This window comes from Coenobita brevimanus, chromosome 45 (genome assembly GCF_032717465.1).
Source record: "Coenobita brevimanus isolate Jiangsu-jjx chromosome 45, ASM3271746v2, whole genome shotgun sequence".
In the NCBI taxonomy this organism is placed as follows: Eukaryota; Metazoa; Arthropoda; class Malacostraca; order Decapoda; family Coenobitidae; genus Coenobita; species Coenobita brevimanus.
In genome coordinates, this window is record NC_136998.1 from 25,113,501 (window position 1) to 25,133,854 (window position 20,354).

Below are 20,354 nucleotides of genomic sequence, written 5' to 3' on the forward strand. Positions count from 1 at the left end.
GCGCCTCGTGGACCAGTCAGACTCCATGATATCGACGGTAGAGTGTGCCAGGACCACGATGAAGTGGTATAAGAAACTGTTCTTTCACTTGCTAGACATCACTGCTCTGAATTGCCACCACCTTCACGCCATGACAACAGGAGTTCAGGAAACATTTGAAGGGTTTGTGAGGGAGCTCACAAGAGAAATGTTTGCATGGTATGCTGTAGAAAGGCCCCAACATCGCACCCGCACTGCCCCTATTGCACAAACTCCCCTGAGAATATCCGGCCGCCATTTCCCCACTCCTCTCCCTCCCCAGCCAAACAGACCTAGGTCCCAACGCAGGTGTCACGTGTGCAGTAATTCCCAGGTGAGACTTACGACACAGAAGAAGGACATCCGCTATGAGTGCGTGCAGTGTGACGTGGGTCTCTGTATTCACCCATGTTTCAGCGAATATCGCACGTTGATGCAATTCTGATATGGTGTGAATGCGACAGGACGCTGAAATTATGAGGTAAATGCGACAGACAGACGCTCAGTGAAATTATCAGTTATGTTGATCTCCAAATATTAGGATAAAGTGCATACGGGTATAACATAAGTGCAAAAATTGTATGTAAGTGTATAAATATGCCGTAAGTGGAAACATACATAGCGAGGGTTTTATGATGCGATATTCTGTCGCTCAGTGCAATAAATACGGCCCGTAATTATATAATTATTATTATTGGAAATGCTTACGGGTATAATATAAGTTTAAATTATTGTAAGTGCTGAAATATATTCTAAGTCAAATATTCATAGCGTGTGTATAGAGATGTGATATCCTGACGCTCAGTTGAATGAATAATGCACGTAATAGTGAAAATAAAAGTCAGCAAGTGGTAAAGTGTGTAATATATGTGAAGAATTAGTATATAAGTGTTTGAGTATTATGTTGGTCGAAACATTCATTGCGAGGGTATTTTCATGCGATATTCTCACGCTCACTTGAATAAATAATGCCAAGTAAATATGTACAGTGCAGTATAGGGGTGTAAACGTGTGTAATGTAAGTGGGAAATTATAATTGGAGTGAATAAATAAAGTAGATGATGAAACACGAGTGTTTGAGATCGTGGTTGCTACGTGAATATGCGCTAGCATATCGCTAAATGCCCTCGTAATGAATGAAAATAATTGAAAACATTTACAGTGGTGGAGGAAAGGTTCTATATAAAGGAAAAAATAATAGGAAAGTGATAAAACAATTGTTTATGTTGAAATACGAGTCATAGCGAGTGCGCTTACTAAGCTGATGTGCGCTAGACTTATGCTGCATGTCATCATAATGAATGAAAACATCTGAAAACACTTACAAACAGTTGTAATTGGTAAAATGTCATTGAAACAGAAGTATACAAGTAGAAAAAATGATAGGTTGACTGATACAAGAAACTTAGCATATAGCATGTTACAACTCAGATCAAACTCGCTATGCTCGCGCGATGGTACAATGCTTATTTTTCATATATATGTGTCTGAAATCCAATATATTGTTACTGTTATTGTTTATTAGTTCAAATTCAATAAATATAGAGGTGTTGTGTGTTGTTTCTCCCAGTATTCCTTACCATAGAAAATGTGAGCAGCTGGCATGTCCATTACAGAACACAATACCTGGCTCGGGGGACCTCACCTGTATGGACCACTTATAGACCACTGTGATTTTCCTTCGTTTCTCAACCTAAGCGGAAGTTTTAGCCAAAAATTTTATTTTCCAAAAAGGCTCGGGACTGGGGGATGTCGGAGGGGCGGAAAACCTCGGGACGTGACGAGTTAATACTTTCCACAATCCTTGTCTATCCACCCTGTCATATGCTTTCTCCAGATCCATGAATGCCGCATACAACTTCTTTTCCTTCTCTAGAAACTTTTCCACTAAAGATCTAAGAATGAATATCTGATCTACACAACCTCTTCCCATCCTAAAGCCTCCCTGTTCTTCTCCAACTAATTCCTCTGTTCTTTCTCTAACTCTGTCAAGAAGTATCCTACCATACACTTTTCCTATTAAGAAGATAGATGCCCCTATGATTACCACACACTTCTTTTTCCCCTTTTCCTTTGTACAAGGGAATAATTATACCTGACTTCAAATCCTCCGGGACTCTACCTTCCTCCCAGGCCAATCTGCACATTTTCCACATCCATTTTACTACTATCTCTCCCCCATGCTTCATTGCTTCCACAACTTCTATCCTACTGATTTCTTCCTGACTTGGCACCTCCCTCCTTCTCTCAGCCATTCCCCAGCCACTTATACACACATTACTTCCATCCTCTATGTTCAACAATTCCTTAAAGTGTTCTCTCCATCTCCTCACTTTTTCTCCCTTCTCCACTAGTAATCTTCCATTTTTATCTTTCACTCCCCTGCTAACTTCACTTCCACCCTGTCTTACTCTTTTCACCTCTTTCCAGAACATTTTCTTACAGTCCCTCCACTTTACACCGAAGTTCCTTCCAAATTCCTCATCCGCTCTCTTCTTACTCTCTCTTACTAATCTTTTCACCTCTCTCTTTCTTTCTACATATAACTCTCTCTTCCGCCTCTCAACTTCTTCCACGCCCCTATTTCTCATCCATTCATTGTATGCTTTCTTCTTTTGTGCCACAGCCTGTCTCACCTCTTCATTCCACCATGCTCTTCCTTGCACACCCCTCCATCTTCTCTTCATCCCATGCACCACATCACATGCTGCACATATTTCTTCTGTAAATATCCTGCACACACCTTCCATGTCCCCCATCTGCTCCAATTCATATTTGCCCAATCGTTCCTCCACTTCTCTCTTATACTTTTTTTTATACTTATCTTTTCTCAATAATGTTTTATTTATGTGGTTGCTTGTTAAATTATGTAATTCAAGTTTGTATGCAAAATTATTTACAGTGTTATGTAATGTAGGAAGACTCTGTCATGTTTTGATGTCTCCCAGTTGGTAACTGTTGTTGCTAGGAGCTGATGCAAGACCAGAACGTTCAGACTTGTGGAGAAGTAGATGATTCTCGAACAATGCAAGCTTATATAAGGTGGGGAAGAAAACAGAACAAGTTCAGTTGATTTTCAGTTCAGTTTGAGTGCAGTTCTTTGTCAATGCAGTGTCTGTGGAAATGGTGAAGTGTTGTTGGCAAGCACTGTCAGTGCAGTGCAGTTTGTATATTTTCGGTACTTGTGAAAACAGTGAAGTTTTGTCAAGCATTAAGTGTAATAACAGTGAGGTGTTATCAAGCATTAAGTGTAATAAGAGTGAAGTGTTATCAAGCATTAAGTGTAATAACAGTGAAGTGTTGTCAAGCATTAAGTGTAATAGCAGTTGGTAAAGTTTGTATAGCTCTAGTGCTTGTGAGAACAGTGATGTGAAGTTGGAAAGCATTGAGTGGAATTATTTAGAAAATAAAGACAGTGAACTTTAAGAAGCCAATGTTTATTTTCGCCTCAGCTGATCTTGTGTGTTGTACACCTTAAGGCTGACCATAGAAAGAACAGCTCACTGGGCACCGTCCTTCCTGTACTGAACTACTGCTGTTGGAGCCTGTGGCAGTGTGGGGTGGGGACGTAACACTGGTGTCAGGAGTGTGGTATTATTCAAGGCTGCAGTGAGGCTAACCATCGACATGGAAGCAGGAGGTGTGCAGACAAGGTCTCGAGCTGGCCAGGAGGAAGAAATGTCCCTAGCGACGATTGTGAAGTTGCTACAGGCACAGAATGAAGGGCAGAAAAAACTCCAAGCACAATTACAGGCCCAGAGTGAAGAACAGAAAGAGCTCAGAAACGAATTCACAGAACAATAATTACAAGCACAAAGTGCCCAACTACAGGCACAGAATGAAGGACTGAAAGAACAAATGCAAGCACAGAACGAAGAACAGAAAGAATGATATGAACAGCTTCAGGAGGCATTACAGGAGCAACAGAGGGAAGTACAACTAAGGGCGCAAGGAGAGTTAGATGCATTCATGGGGGAAATGAAGGAAGAACAGCAACAGCTTAAGCAGGAGGTAGATGCCAAGCTAGAGCATCAGAAGTGTGAGGTAAGCAATAACGTGGTGGAGTTCAGACAGCATCTAGACGACCAGGTGAAGCATGCAGACAACCAGCTGAAGATTAGCGGGGCAATAGTGACAGAGTGCAGACAGCATGTAGACAACCAGCTAAAGGTTAGTGAGGGAATTGTGATGGAGTGCAGACAGCATGTAGATAGCCAGTTGAGGCATGTAGTAGACCATGTGAAGATAATTAGTGAGAAAATTGAGGCTGTAGAGAAATATTGCACTGCTGAGCCTCAGGTTAGTGTACAGGGAGCATTTGAAAGGAATGGACAGTGTATGGTGAATCTTGACGGATCCCAGGCATCAAAAGGTAGCATTACAGGGCTGAATAATCAGAATGCAGAAGGTTTAAGTCCTGGCCTTAATTATGATGCCCCAGTTTTTAGGCCCCAAACCAGTGAAGTGCATGGCTATAATGGGGGTCCAATTAAAAAGAAATCTCAGGAGTTTGATGGTAGAGTATCTTGGGAAGCTTACCGTGCACAGTCTGAGTTATTTGCGGATCAGAGTGGTTGGGATGATAGGCAGTGTAGCTTGCTACTAGCTTTAAAGGTGCTGCAGTGGAAATTCTGAATCAGATGTCAGTGATGGACAGGAACAGCTATCAGTCCCTAGTGAAGGCTGGTGACAAGAGGCAATAACCAGCCAGATTTTCCCAAGAAGCCCCACCACTGAGGAAATGCAGCAGTACCTCGATGATTAGTGTGTGAGAAGACGGAAGAACAGACGGCAAGGAGTACAGTAGGAATGGGAATAATAGGAAGAAATGCCACCATATGCAGTGACAGGGCCAGCGTCAGATTAAGACCTGAAGAGGATGCAGATGGAGGATGCAGATTTACAACCAGTGCTAGAGTGACTGCAGCGGAGTACAGTGCGATCATCTTGGGAAGAAGTTTCCAGGTTAAGCCCTGCTACCAAGAGCTATTGGAGTCAGTGGGACCTTCTTCGTTTGAACAGTGGACTACTGGAACATCAGTGGGAGACACCCGATGGCCTCAGCAAGTATTGGCAACTGGTGGTTCTGAAAAAGATGAGCTCTGAGATCTTGGATGGGTCCCATAACCAGATCACTAGTGGACACCTGGGAGTGAAGAAAACGCTAAGCCAGCTGTGACAGAGGTTCTTCTGGACTGGCATGTGTCAGGATGTTGAAGAGTGGTGTCGTGCCTGTGATGTGTGTTGTGCCAAGAAGGGACCCAAGAAACAGGGTTGCACCCTTCTTCATCTGTACCAAGTGGGTTCACCGATCGAAAGAGTCACGGTGGACATTACTGGACCTTTGCCACTCACTGAGAGAGGAAACTGATACATATGTGTAGCCAAGGACTACTTCACAAAGTGGCCAGAAACCTATGCTATCCCCAACCAAGAAACTGCGACTGTTGCTCAGGTGTTGGTTGACCAGTTTTTCTGTCGTTTTGGGATGCCACAAGAGCTACATTCAGACCAGGGTAGAAACTTCGAGTCTGCTGTGTTCCATGAGTGCTGCAAGTTATTGGGAATCAAGAAGACCTGGACGACACCACTAAGGCCACAGTCAGACGGGATAGTAAAGAAATTCAACCGAACCCTGGGACAAGAACTGGCTAAGTACTGCATTGATGGACAAGCAGAATGGGACCAGAAAGTACCTGCAATGCTGATGGCATATCGGTCTGCATCCCATGAGTCTACTGGCTACACTCCTGCAAAACTGATGTTGGGCCATGAGTTACGTTTACCTGTTGACTTGTTAATGGGAAGATCACCTGGTGAAGAGCTGCCTACAGACACTACCGGCTTTGTGAAGCACTTTCAGGAAAGGCTGGCTGAGGTACATCATGAAGTGCGAGGAGCCCTTAAGTTTTCAGGAGAGGTGATGAAGTGCAAGTATGATGTGAAGGCAAGTGAGGTGAGCTTCAAGGATGGTGACCAAGTCTGGCTATACAATCCTTGGCAAAAGAAGGGACAGTCACCGAAGCTGTGGAGCCCATGGGATGAGCTTTACACTGTGTTGGACCACCTATCAGAAGTAATGTATCAGATTTGAGGCAGGAAGTCTCGCCCAAAGGTGGTACACGTGAACCATGTGTGGAAGTACCATGGGCCATGACAGTACAGCTGGGACCTCTCCGAGAAATTGTGCTCACCTGCAGCCGAGGATGTTGAGGAGGAACAAGGAGCTGAAGTGCAAGAGGATGGTGACTGCCCCAAGAGGAGAAGCGAATCAAGATGAGAACAAAGACCTTCCTGGAGAAATGAACTGTGTGGAGGAACAAGAACATCGTCAGAAGCGACATAGAAGAAGACCTGATAAGTTGAAGGATTATTTTCTGTACAGTTAGATGTTTCATTAGGATTAAGGTTTATGTTTGTATAGAACATACCGTGTAGTTCTGTCAGGACAAAAACGGACTGGGGAGGGGGTAGTGTTAAGAAGCAAGATTTGGTAGTTAGGTAGTCTCGTAGCTTCTTGACGTTTCTCGATGTTTTCGGTAGCTGGTACGAGTCAGAGTTGCCAGTTTGCCTGCTGTTTGTGAGCATAGTTATTTAATAAGTTGTGCATTAATTTTTATGCTCTTTTTCTCAATAATGTTTTCTTTATGTGCATGCTTGTTAAATTATGTAATTCAAGTGTGTATGCAAAATAATTTACAGTGTTATGTAATGTAGGAAAACTCTGGCATGCTTTGATGTCTCCTAGTTGGTAACTGTTGTTGCTAGGGGCTGATGCAAGACCAGCACGTTCCAGAATTATGGAGAAGTAGATGATTCTCGAACAATGCAAACTTATATAAGGTGGGGAAGAAAATAGAACAAGTTCAGTTGGTTTTCAGTTCAGTTTGAGTGTAGTTCTGTTTCAGTCTTGTGGAAATGGTGAAGTGTTGTTGGGAAGCATTAAGTGTAAATGCAGTGCAGTTTGTAGGTTATATTTTCGGTATTCGGTACTTGTGAAAACAGTGAAGTGTTGTCAAGCATTAAGTGAAATAAGAGTGAAGTGTTATCAAACATTAAGTGTAATAACAGTGAAGTGTTATCAAGCATTAAGTGTACTAACAGTGAAGTGTTGACAAGCATTAAGTATAATAGCAGTTAGTAAAAAGTGTATAGCTCCAATGCTTGTGAGAACAGTGAAGTGAAGTTGGAAAGCATTAAGTGGAATTATTTGGAAAATAAAGACAGTGAACTTTAAGAAACCAGTGTTTATTGTAGTCTCAGCTGATCTTGTGTGCTGTACACCTTAAGGCTGACCATTGGAAGAACAGCTCACTGGGCAACGTCCTTCCTGTACTGAACTATTGCTGTTAGAGCCTGTGGCAGTGTGGGGTGGGGATGTAACAATACACATATGCTATACTTTGCACGTTTATAATGTTGGCCAGTGCTACATGTCCCATTTGCTAATAAAACCTATGTTGTAAAGTACAAATCCTAGGACACAATGTGGAAGAAAAAATGTGAGAGGAAACTTTTAATCACAACGGTTCGCTATTGCTCTTCAGGTTAAAAGTACCTGTAACAACACCAATTCGCTTAAGTATCAGCCAAAGAACGGGAAACAGGGGAAGGGGCGAGGACAGAGGGTTATAGGGCGGGGGCAGGGAGGTATGGAGGAAGCTGGGGTAGTGGATGTATGGAGAGAGAAGGGGGCAATTTGGTGGGAGGGTGGGGGGGAGAGAGAAGGGGGCAATTTGGTGGGAGGGTGGGGGGGAGAGAGAAGGGGGCAATTTGGTGGGAGGGTGGGGGGTAGCGCAACCGGAGAGAGAGAGAGAGAGAGAGAGAGCTAGTGACGGCAAAAACAATGACAGGGACAGGTTTATAATAAAGATTACAATGATCGCAATCCTAATATTAATGCGCTATCAATGGCAGTAAATGATATATCGGTATATTAACAATATGACTCAAATTATACTCTACATATATACAAAAAGATACTCAACTGTCCCATTGCTAGTTTATGTGGTGGGATGGTAATTCAGCCAGCAGCAACCCACCGTCCAGTAAGGGTGCAATGCCGTGTGGGCTCACCACCCGGAGTGGAAAGAAAATTTTGGCTGCAATGGTGTACACACACACACACACACACACACACACACACACACACACACACACACACACATATATGTATATATATCATCATCATCAGCCGTTTGAGTATCCACTGCAGGACCGGTCTATCCCGACTGAAATCGGGACGATACAGCCAATGTATCTCTACCAAGTGGCTTGGGCTGTCTGGTAGAGATTGTATGTAGTGTGAAAAGTGCTTGTAAGTGTAACTGTAGTGTTGGAGTGGCTTTGGATGTGTGTGTAGTCTGTGAACCAAGTGTAATCGGCCCGAGCAAGCCGACTGGATGCAAGAATACTTTATAGTAAGCGACACTGGTTCAACCACAGCACCCCTTGTGTCCGCCAAAGTAGTACGTGGCCGGGTGAACACTCCCTAAGTTATTACCCTGGTTCACCCGTGTACGAAACGCACACTCTACCACTGTACCACAGAGGCTCTCTCTCTCTCTCTCTCTCTCTCTCTCTCTCTCTGTATGTATGTACTGTACGTATATATCGGTAAATAATGAAACAATTATGCATTAATTCATATACTTCTATATCTATACATCAGGATCTATCGACTTGGCTGTTTTTACGTATATCTTAATTACTGTATGCCTGACTCTACAAGGAGGTGAACAGTGTATATATATATATATATATATATATATATATATATATATATATATATATATATATATATATATATATATATTGATAGTGAATATACTTATCCATAAGCTGTCCCATCTGGATATATCTGTATGCCAAGCCACGTCCCCTTCCCCCAGCGCCCAACAGTTATCGTCCGGCTTGCACGTAGCGTTGCCAGACGTATAATAATTATCGTCCACATACAATACCATGTACTGTATACGATAATGCGATAATTTATATATTTGTGCAATATTTCATTCAAATAATGCGATATTGTTGACTTAATATTTTGGAGGATTTTCATTAAATGCCTTACTAGTCTAACATTTCATACACATAATGCATGAGATCCGGACGAGAACGTGCTGCGTACTACTCAGCGTTCACGCGCCTAGTTCCTATCCGTGTGTATCGTTCACTGTGTGCACGTCATTGGTCTACCCCTGTCCTGTTGGCTTACGGGTAGTGGAATCACTGGGCTCCATGAGTCGTGTCGATAAGGGCTGATTCATCATGGCTGATTCAATTGGGGGCTTATAATAATTATTACCTTCCAGTAACTTCAGGTCTTCTCCATTACCTCACTGTGTACTCACCTTCACTCGTCATTTTCTGAAGTTTGTTTCCCTTTCGGAGATAATGACTTGTTCTCTAGTCCACGTTTTTTTTTTCTTTGTGGGGATATGCTTTCTCGTGTTTCGGCAGGCCCAATATATGCTATTATTTATTTATTTCATGTATGTGAAAGAAAGGCTAATTTGCATACAATGAATACTTATAACCAGTGTACAACTATATATATATTTTTATTTAGGTTCTTTACCATTCAGTATAAGCCCCAACACTCTGGGGAACACTGTCCCTGAAGGCCAAGCAGGGAGGGGTGAATGAGGAAAAAAAAATCGGTACCTTAGGGCATAGAAAGTATAGAAGTAATTATCATTACAAGCATAGTAATGAACTAAAACATACAATGATACATACATGGTACAAAGTTGTTACAGTAATTATCATTACATGTTTTGAGATGAGTAAAGTGGTACATAGATACACACGTATGTACATAGGTATGCTGAGAGAGGCACATATGCACACATACATATACATATCTATACATATAAGTATATATTCACGCACATGTAGCCGTAGACATACCGCATGTTTTTTTTTGTTTTTTTTTTATAACAGAACAGAGGAAGGAAAAACAAATGAATAAAATTAAATTCCATACACCAGATTACTAGTGTCCTCTGTTCATAAAATATCTGTACCAGTTAGATTTGAACAGCTGCAGGTTGAAGTTTGGAGGGAAACAACTCTGGGGAAGCGAGTTCCAGAGAGATGCAGTTCGGAGAATGAAAGAATTCTCATAGGCAGAAGTTCTGCAGTATAGCTAAGTGACATTCCAGTCATGAGCGCTGCCAGATGCCCTTGTGCCACGAGGGAAGGCATGGAGAGGTGGCACAATGGACGCAACTTTGTCTGAGCATTTGCTATAAAAATATCTGTAAAATATTGCAAGGGAGGCAACATTCTTTCTTACCTGTAGGGGAAGTAGTTTATTAGTAATAGCAGGGAGCGCGGTAGCTCGGTGGTAGGGTGTCGGGCTCGTAATCATGAGGTTGCTAGTTCGCGCCCCGCCCGGTGGCTTCTGTGCTGGGAGGGGTAGCGCTCTCCTGTAACCCTAGCAGGGCTATATGATCTGATGAGGTCTAGCTCGGGGATTAATCCCCCATTTTTGTTATTAGTAATAACAGGATTATTAATAATTCTAACAGCTTTGTTCTGAATTTTGTCTAGTTGTTTTAATGCAACCTCTCGACACCCATTCCACAAGGGTGAGCAGTATTCAGGCTGAGAGCACACATGACTCTTACAAATTATAGCTAACTGCTTGTCAGTGAAGAAGTTACGGACTCTGTACAATAATCCAAGTTTCTTTGAGGCGGTTTTAGCAAGTGAACTGACATGAGAGGTCCACCTGAGGGCACTGTTAAGTGAGACGCCGAGAATTTCAATACTTTTGGAAATGGGAATATTTGTAGCATTGAAGGTAATATACGAATCTGGCAAAACCTGTCTCTTAGTAAATTGTATATATTTAGTTTTGCTAGCATTAAATGAGACAAGGTTACTTTGTCCCCATTCACTGATCGTGGATAAGTCTTGATTTAAAGAGATGGCTGTACTGAGTTGAGAGTTAGAGATATTAGACTTTGTGAATGGATGTCTGAGTGTGAATGAACTATGAAATGTTGAGTCATCTGCATACGAATGGATGGGTTTGTGGGTGACAGATAAGAGATCATTAATATGAACGAGGAACAGGGTTGGTGCCAGAACTGATCCCTGCAGCACGCCAGCGTTAATCGAGTGGAAATTGGAATATACATCATCTACTTTTACTCTTATTTTTCTGTTGCTGAGATATGAGGAAATCAAAGGAACAAAAGAGTTTAGTCCATAGCAAGGAAGTTTGGACAACAAAGGAATGGTGCCACACTGTCGAAAGCTTTAGAAATATCCAGGGCTACTGCATGAGTTTCTCCATGTAGGTCAACTGATTGATGGATTGGATGTGTCAGGAGATAGAGTATGTCAATGGTGGATCTTTCTTGGCGAAAACTATATTGTCTGTCACTAATTAAGTTGTTGGATTCAAGAGGTGAGAAGACAGGAAGAAATCAGTAGAAGTTGTGGAAGCAAAGAAGAAAGTTAAATTGGGGAAAGCCCCAGGAATTGATGGAGTGTGTGGTGAAATGCTGAAGCATGGGGGAGAGATAGTAGTAGAATGGATGTGGAAGATGTGCAGATTGGCCTGGGAGGAAGGTAAAGTCCTGGAGGATTGGAAGTCAGGTATAATTATTCCCTTGTACAAAGGAAAAAGGGGAAAAAGAAGTGTGTGGTAATCATAGGGGCATTTGTCTTCTTAGTATAATAGGAAAAGTGTACGGTAGGATACGTATTGACAGAGTTAGAGAAAGAACAGAGGAATTAGTTGGAGAAGAACGGGGAGGCTTTGGGAAGGGAAGAGGTTGTGTAGATCAGATATTCATTGTTAGATCTTTAGTGGAAAAGTTTCTAGAGAAGGGAAAGAAGTTGTATGCGGCTTTCACGGATTTGGAGAAAGCATATGACAGGGTGGATAGACAAGGATTGTGGAAAGTATGAAGAGTATATGGAGTAGATGGGAAGTTGATGAATGCTGTGAAGAGTATGTATGATGGTGCTAAGGCTGCAGTGCGTGTGGATGGTGAACTGAGTGAATTTTTCTCTTTGAAGGTTGGGTTGAAACAGGGATGTGTCATGTCTCCATGGTTGTTCAATCTGTACATGGATGGGGGTAATAAAAGAGGTACAAGGTAGGGTAGTGGATGTTGGAGTGGCCCTGGTGAGAGAGGGTAGTGTTTGGAAACTCCCTGTACTGTAGTTTGCAGATGATACTGTGTTGTTGAATGAATACGAAGGGGAGCTGCAAGGCTTGATGGATGAGTTTGGGAGAGTGTGTAAGAATCGGAATCTAAAGGTGAATGTAGGGAAGAGTAAAGTGATGGTCTTTGAGAGAGGTGAAGTCAGTGAATGTACAGCGAGGTTGGATGGTGAGGAATTGAAAAATGTGAGTATGTTTAAGTACTTTGGTAGTGTGATGAGTAAGGATGGAGGTTTGGAGGGTGAAGTGCTTGAAAGGGTACAGCAGGGAAGAAAGGTTGCTGGTTCTTTGAAAGCAGTGATAAGAAACAGGGAAGTGAGCATGGAAGTGAAAAGTTACTACATGACAGTGTTGTGATACCAAGTCTAACGTATGGAAGTGAAGCTTGGACGTTGTTGGAAGGACACAAGTCAAGAGTGAGAGCAGTGGAAATGAGTTATTTAAGAGAAGCCTGTGGAGTAACATGGAGAGACAGGCTGACGAATGAGGATATAAAGGAGCATTGTGGTGTGAATGTGGCTGTGATAGGAAGTGTTAGGAGGAACACAATGAGGTGGTTTGGCCATGTGGAGAGGATGGAGGGTGAAAGACTGACGAAGAGAGTGTATGCGAGTGAGGTGGAGGGGGGAAGAGGAAGGGGGAGCCGAGGATGAGATGAAGGGATGGGGTAAAGAGGTATATGAGAGAGGGGTGTGTGAGTTGGGAGCAGGGCAGTGAAATGGCGGGGGACAGGGCGATGTGGAGGCGATTTGTTTGTGCCCACCCTAAACGAGATTGAGGTGTCTGGCAATAAAGAGATAGATAGATAGATTCAAGATGTTTAACTTTGTGCTTATTAATTACAGTGTCGAACACCTTACCAAGAGAAGATGTGACAACTATTGGTCTGTAATAAGAGGGGTCAGAGGAACTTCCTTTCTTTGGAATTGGGTGGATATTGGCTTCTTTCCATGATTTAGGGAATGAAGAAGTACGTATGCATAGTCTGAATAATTTAGCAAGTATAGGTACGCATGTATAAAGATATGGGTCTGTGTACAGGTGTGCATACATATACATATGCAACATGCACACATGTATGATACATTCATATATATATATATATATATATATATATATATATATATATATATATATATATATATATATATATATATATATACGAAAATGTCCCATCATTATCTTAGTGCCAGGGCATTACAATGAAAGGAAGTCGGGGTGAAGGGTGAGAATGTCTTCCAGTACATCAAGATGTATGATGAAGTAGAAAACTAGAGTCCAGGGGATCTAATGGGAGCAATAACTGGGCAGTTAACGATGTGATGGGATATACTTCATCCCTTGGATTGTGACAGAGTTTACATGACCTGTTGGCAGTTGGTCGTCCAGTTATTTCCCCTGGGGAGCAATATCTCAGGCGAATGCGGGCCACGGCCACATCACAGCGGTGGGTGTGGATGGGGTGCTTGCCACAAGTGTGTCTCATGCCACGGTAGGTGTCATAGTGCTGGATGGTGACACTATTGGGACGTTCAGCATCGGTACGCAAGGCTAGGTCCTTCCTGGACTCCTCAAGGAGGATTCTCCGGACAATTGTCATGGACACAGGGAGGCGGATGGCAGCTAGGGGGAGGTTGCAGGCAGCTCGGGCAAGGTGATCAGCCTGGTCGCTGTGGATGCGACCAACATGGGCTGGGATCCAAATAAATGAAACCCTGAGACCAACAGCATGAGCCTGATGGAGGCAGGAGTTGAGGGAGGCAAAGACAGGGGAGGGGCATCGGGGGGGGGAGGTTGCGAAGTAAGGAAAGGGTAGCTTGGGAATCGTTGATGATGAGACCTGGCGGGTGAAGAGAGAGGGAAGTGAAGGGCAGATTGTATAGCAGTTAGATCACACTGGGTACTGCTGGCCCCGTTGGGAAGGCAGTGGGAGGTGGAGAAGATGGGGGAAGCAGAGATAGTAAAGGCAATGCAAGCAGCTCCCGCCCAGCCTTAGCGAGGACAGAACCGTTAGTGTAGACGTGAATAGGATGGGAAGGGTAGGTGCAGGTTATGGAGTTAAGGGTTTCAGTGATGGAGAGCAGTGAAGGAATTGGTAAACGGTCAGAAGCAGTGGCAGAAGGTGTGTAGTGCACAGGAGTCGTACGTGTCCAGGTAGGGGGCAAAGGGTCAGTAGGGATGGGAGTGACACGATTAGCACGGATACTGGCGGGATCACGGCCAGAAACCTGGAGAGGACAGTTGAGTGCTGAATGAATTCGTTTTGGCCAGGATGGCCGGCCTGGCACGTAAGAATGCCGGATCCAATCTAGGTGATGGAATCTGAGAGAATGTCAACCAGTCGGGAGGAAAAGGATGAAGCAGGAGACGGAAATGTGGTCAGATACTGTGTGGCAAAGCAGACTCCAAGCATATAAATGCGATAGGTGATGGGACACAGATTAGTTCATGGAGCATGTTGACTACTCTGGCAGACCTAGGGGAACAAAGAATGAGACGCATCACGCGATTTTGTACCACTTTAAGTGGTCGGAGCTGCGCTGGGGGGATAAAGGAGAGAGAGATGACCTGATAATCAAGATGGGAAAGAATATATAACAGGTACAATGTTTGAGCGACGGGAATGCTAAGCCCATGCGAGTCACAAGTGAGCATGCCAAGGAGTTTAAGACTGCAGTGAAGGCTAGTGCATATAGTGGAGACACACTGGGAGGGGTTAAAGAAGGAAGAGAGGGGAATTCCGAGATATGTATAATCCTGCACTACCTCAAGGTAAGACCCGAGGAGGGTAATGGTTGTGCAAGCAAGCCTACGAGTAAAGGGATCGTATAAACAGTTTGGTTTTGGCAGTGTTGATACAGTTACTCAGGATAGGTTAGTCTCTGCTTTAAGTTGCAGGCTAAGCATAGGTCATTAGCCTATATTATGATTTAGAAATTAAGTAAAGTTACCCTTAAGTAGCCAATGTGCATTGTTTATGTGCGTATATGTAGTAGTAATGCGACCAGACGAGATAAATTTGGAGGAGAAGGCTTTAGTTCAATGTGTACGATAATCATGGTCAAAAAAACGATAATTTTAACACGCCTTGTACAATAATATGGGCTTGGGAATCTGGCGTTTGGCAATGCTGCTGGCACGAGGCACCACGGAGCTGGTAAGGCCATCGAGCGATGAAAAGAATATTTTAATACCTGTAGATCTGCAATTTTGTACTACATAATTTTCCCTTATAACACTATACTCGTGAATATTATCTCTATGGAAAATAATTTCCGTAAGGTAAAGAGAGACTACAGTAGTAAAATTAGAGCGAGAATAAGTAGTAGGGTGGAGTGAAAAAAATGAAAAAATTGAATTATAACATGTAATACCCCCTAAAAAGTTGTCAATTGTCCCACATCTCTTGCATGTAACTTTTGGCATTCTAAAACCAACATTTTCTGCCTTGTACCACAATTGCTTATTTTGTATGCCGGGACATGTTCAGTCATATCAAATACATTAGAGAACAAAACGAATAAAGTTTTTGATGCATGCTTCTTAAGTGTTTATGAGTACCTGAATGTATATAACTATATATTATATAATGCATATAATAATTCTAGTTTGTTAAGCCTACTATGTTCTATTGCATTTCTTATGCAGTTTGAGAAATGGAGCATGGTGACAAAATGGCTGAGACGTCATCTGGGAAAACCTCCGGCATGCAAAATTTTCGTTAATCCTCATAGAATGAAGTTGCAGAGGTTGCCATCCATTGAAGACATGCTTATGGACTATCAGTGGGTCAGACTGAAACTGAAGAGTAATTCAAAAAAAGAAACAACTGTTGCAGAAGTGTCTGATGTCCTGGCTGTCAAAATTAAAGGAATTTGGACCCGAGCATCAATACCTACTGTGACATCAACCCGCATTATACAGCTGGTACGAAATCACCACGATAAATATCTCAAACTTGTGAGATACCCAATGTCGAAAAAAATAAATAAATAAATAAACAGTATGAACAGAAAGTCACCGAATTCAAGGAGCAAGCCAGGAAGATTTTCGACATTGCAGCATGCAAATGTGCCACCTATTCATTATGTTTGTGTGCAAAGTCTTACAAGGTTCCAATTTCTGAACTGTCTTTCCTTCAAGATCAACAAACCACACACAAGGTGATGATAGGGCCACTTGACAGCATAGCTACAAAGAGGTTACAGGAGCGTATGAGAAGAAAGTTGAGGGAACAAGACAGGCTAGCCCAGTATCACCTTGAAGCTAGTGCCAGTTCATCGGCATCAAAGAAAAATGAAAGCAATTTTAGCAGGTCTGCAGAAGATGAACCTGGTGAAAGCACAGACAGTGACATGGAAATATTATCAGCTACTGTTGCATGTACTTCGCAAGCATTACACCCTTCTACCGCTGCATGTACTTCTCAAGTACCATCACAGCAGAGACGGCAGCTAGAGAATACTGCGAGGGCTTCGGAGAGACATGCAGTTTCAGATAGAGCAGTGGCAAACCTTGCATCTGCAGTCTTGGAAGATTATGGCATACTGAGGACTCCAGTGACGTCATCGAAAGAAGCAAAGTTAGAAGAGAACGGCAAGGGTATCGTGAAACCATCCGTGCTGAAGTGGCAAGTCTTACTGCTGGAATGCAGGGCCTATATTTTGATGGCAAAGAAAAAAACACTGATTCTCGAAACAGTTGATGGCACAGTTCACTGGAGAGTGACTGTAGAGGAACATATATCACTGGCTCCAACTATCTCGGTCTCATAAAAACTGAAAGTGCAGTATTGCAAGCATAAAGCTGGCCATCATCCATTTTCTTCGTGAAAATAGCATAGACGTTCAGAAGCTGGTGGCAATTGGGTGTGAGGGCACTGTAGTGAACACAAGGAAGAAGGGCGGTGTTATACGACTCCTTGAAGAACATGTCAAACGTCGTCTGCAGTGGTTTGTTTGCCTTCTCCATGCACTTGTTCGAACAGCTGGATGGTTGCACGACAGGACCAAGAAGTTTCTCAGGGCCAGTTGGTTCTTTATTTGCAAATTGTGAGGAAATGTCAGTTGTTGCTTTTGAGCCAATAACATGTGAATTTCCGGATGTCAACGTTGAAGATCTGAGTTCGGATCAGCAGTATTTACTGGATATTTGCCAAACAGTAATCACGGGCAGGTGCTCTCTCTCTTTGTCACATCGTCAGCCAGGAAAACTCGTTATGTCCTGCTGGGTCATACTGGCCAATCGAGTTCTGTGTTTGTATGTTGCGACAGAAGGACCTAGCAATAATCTCAAAACAATTGCTGAATTCATTCTAAAGGTTTACGCTCCAGTCTGCTTCATGATCAAGTCCAAACCTTCATGCAAGTGGCTTTAAGCACATGTGGATGCAGATTAAGAGGTTGCGGTACCTGTCACAAAATCTGAAAACTGTAATTGATCCAGTGATTCAGCGAAATGGCTACTTTGGTCACCCTGGGAATATTTTGCTGACCATGGTAATCTGATGTGCGACAACTTATCAGGCAGCCGGGAGTTCAATGAATCATACGAGCTCAAGCCCTCCAAGACACATCAACGTGGTATCAGATGTTTTCAAGTACCATCTCTCAATCTCAATGCCGAGGATTACATTGATTTGACTGACTGGCGGAAGTATGTCCTGACTGACCTCCAAAATCCACAAAATCAATCTCTGATGCCCTGACCTGGAAAGTGTGGTTCGTTATTAATCAACTCTTGCCACTGAAATTCCATGTTTTCCGTTCGTCATATACAAGCAGTGGAAAGGTGCGTAAAGGCAGTCACAGAGGCATCAATAGCCGTTGTTGGACAAGAAGCAAGGGATGGATTTATTTGAGCAAGAATACATGCTCGAGCTATCATGCCAACATTTAACACTAAGAGCCAATATCGCACCACGGCATTAACTTCTTAGATTTCTTGTAAGTGTTGTGCTTTGGTGGCTTAAACTGCACATATTGCATCATGTACATTTGAACATCGCAAAATTATAATGTATAATTGTATATTTTACTGTATAATATAATGAATGCTAAGGATTTGTGTCACTTGTGTCACAGGTTGATAAGAAACAGATGGTAAAGGGGCAGAAAATTTAGTCCCTATTTCAGTAAAATTTTATATCATTAATGAGAAATAGCATTGGCAACTTTGGTAGGTATTATGTCCAATGGAAATCCGTGATTTGATTAATGACTCCAATTTTCACTCCACTGAAATAAGTAGAAGAAAGGAAGAAAAATGTTTATATCACTTTTTACTTATTAATTTTTACAGCAACTATTGAAACAGTTCAAAAATTATGTAAGAATTTTTAGTAAGAAAATTATCTTGATTATCATGATTGCTTCAAATTTTATGAAAAATATGGCAGAGCTGAGGTAGAGCATTTTTTTATGCAAAGATTTGCAATCGCATGGACTTGTATATTTGGGTGGTGTGCCCTACCTCCTATCCCTCCCTTGCCTCTGTGTACCAAGTCCGCCCTCTCTCTCTCTCTCTCTCTCTCTCTCTCTCTCTCTCTCTCTCTCTCTCTTTGTATTATAATGTACAGTGGTTACAGTGTTAGTCAGATCAGTCAGTTTGCTGCGGTCAATAACTTTGTGATCCATTTAGCCGCCAACAATGACGTTTGCAGGGTGCACCACGAGGGGGTGGATCACACTTACATTTTTTTTTTGACACCACTATAAGTGGTTTGCGTTCGTTATTCAGGACCACTGTACATTAAAAGAGAGAGAGAGAGAGAGGGGTTAGGGAAGGACTGCAGTACACAAGGCAAGGGAGGGAAGGAGAGGAGGTAGGGCATAGCCTACCACCCAAACATAGAAGTCCATGGCTCACAAATCTTTGCATACAAAATTCTCTACCTCAGCATTGCCACATTTCTCATAAAATTTGAAGAAACCATGGTAATCAAGATAATTTTCTGTCTAAGAATTCTTACTTTATTCTTGATTCGACAGTTGCTGAAGAAATCAGTGATAATTAAAGAGTCATATAAACATTTTTCAACCTTTCTTCTACTTATTCTCGCTCTAATTGTAATACTCTAGCCTCTCTTTAACTTTTCGAAATTAATTTCCATAGGGCAAAAACATTCACAAGTATAGTGTTTTTTTTTTTGTCTTAATGACCATCACCCACAATGAGGGGTATTAGTCCAACTCCCTTTATTATTCTCACAATGATGGAACTCACACCCACACCGCATGATACAGTCGATCTAGGGGGCCAATCGTGGAGGGAGTACATGATAAAATGCTCTCAGATCGGCTAGAAGCACTTCCTCTCCCCTGACGATCAACACAGGTAGAATCTCCCTCACCCTGGTCGGCAGCCCAGAACAGATCGTACAGGTTATGTAAATCATGGCTCCAGGCTGGTACTACCGCGTGTGGGCGTCGAGGGTCAGGAAGTGTTCGTAGGAGGTTGCCACCTAGCCCATCCTTGAGGTCGATGATGGGAGGGCAGATGGGGTGCCCTCCACTGCCAGAGGAGAGGAGGACTCACTGACCTCCTCCTCGACTGGGAGGAGCCAGTCGACGCATCTTTGGCCACATGGAGACTGTGTCAGAAGAGTCCTGCCCCTCCTCAGTCACTGATGGTGGATGGTGGACCTCTGCCATGGTTTGTGCCATGGTCATATCCGGAGCCGAGTCGGTGATAGGGGTGGCAGTCTTTCTGTTAAAGGGGGGCCTCCAACCTGAGCCTCTTCCTCGGTGTTGTGCGGGAGGCAGCAGGAATGGCTGCCAGGACCGATGCTCCCGCCGCGTGAGGAACAGAATATACATCGCGGGAAAAGCACTATGGGATAACAAGGCAAGGCAGCCAGTTCTCCTCAAAGATCTTGGGGAAGAGAATGTGCAAAGCCCGCTTATCACACCCACAGAAAGCCTTTGCTGTCGCACCATTGCACATCTCCATGACGGTGTTTAGCTCTCCAGGACTCAAAGGATCCCTGGCCTGGCATCCCTGGGCCGTGAGATGTCACCGTGCATGGGCAGAATCTCTGCACGGCCACATCACCTTGCCCAGTAACATCCCGGGCCTCAAGACCCTTAGGAGTCCCAAATAGAATAAACCCCACCGTCTCTCCATCACCAAGGGGAGCGTTGGAGGTGCC